Source organism: Histoplasma capsulatum, genomic scaffold (assembly GCF_000149585.1).
Source record: "Histoplasma capsulatum NAm1 scaffold_21 genomic scaffold, whole genome shotgun sequence".
NCBI classification, from domain to species: domain Eukaryota; kingdom Fungi; phylum Ascomycota; class Eurotiomycetes; order Onygenales; family Ajellomycetaceae; genus Histoplasma; species Histoplasma mississippiense.
This window is the reverse complement of record NW_001813962.1, coordinates 39,525-39,905: the sequence shown is the minus strand read 5'-3', so window position 1 is coordinate 39,905 and position 381 is coordinate 39,525.

The following is a 381-nucleotide window of genomic DNA, read 5'->3' as shown; positions in this document are numbered from 1 at the left end:
CGCCGCCAGAGGAAAAGAGAAATGGGTCCCCTGGGAATCAGAATCAAGGTCCGTCATTGAATTATTTGTGCTTGGGGATGGAAGCATCACCTCCGATAACGCGGTCTCGCGATAGTCTTTGGTCCGTGTTCGTGCGACGGGCATTCGTGGGGTTTGTCGACGATAACGCATGAGCGACCGTTTATGCAACAGGGATTGAGGGAATGTTTTTCAAAAAATGATTACGTATAATTTTCCCTTCTTTTCCTTCTTCCTATATATCCGTATATATTTACTTTCTCACACCAGGCGTTTCTGGATTTCTCTAGTTGGTTTTTTGGTTTTATCAATCTCTATTCATCTATTTACTTTTTGGCCTCTTCATACCCGATCCTTGAACGC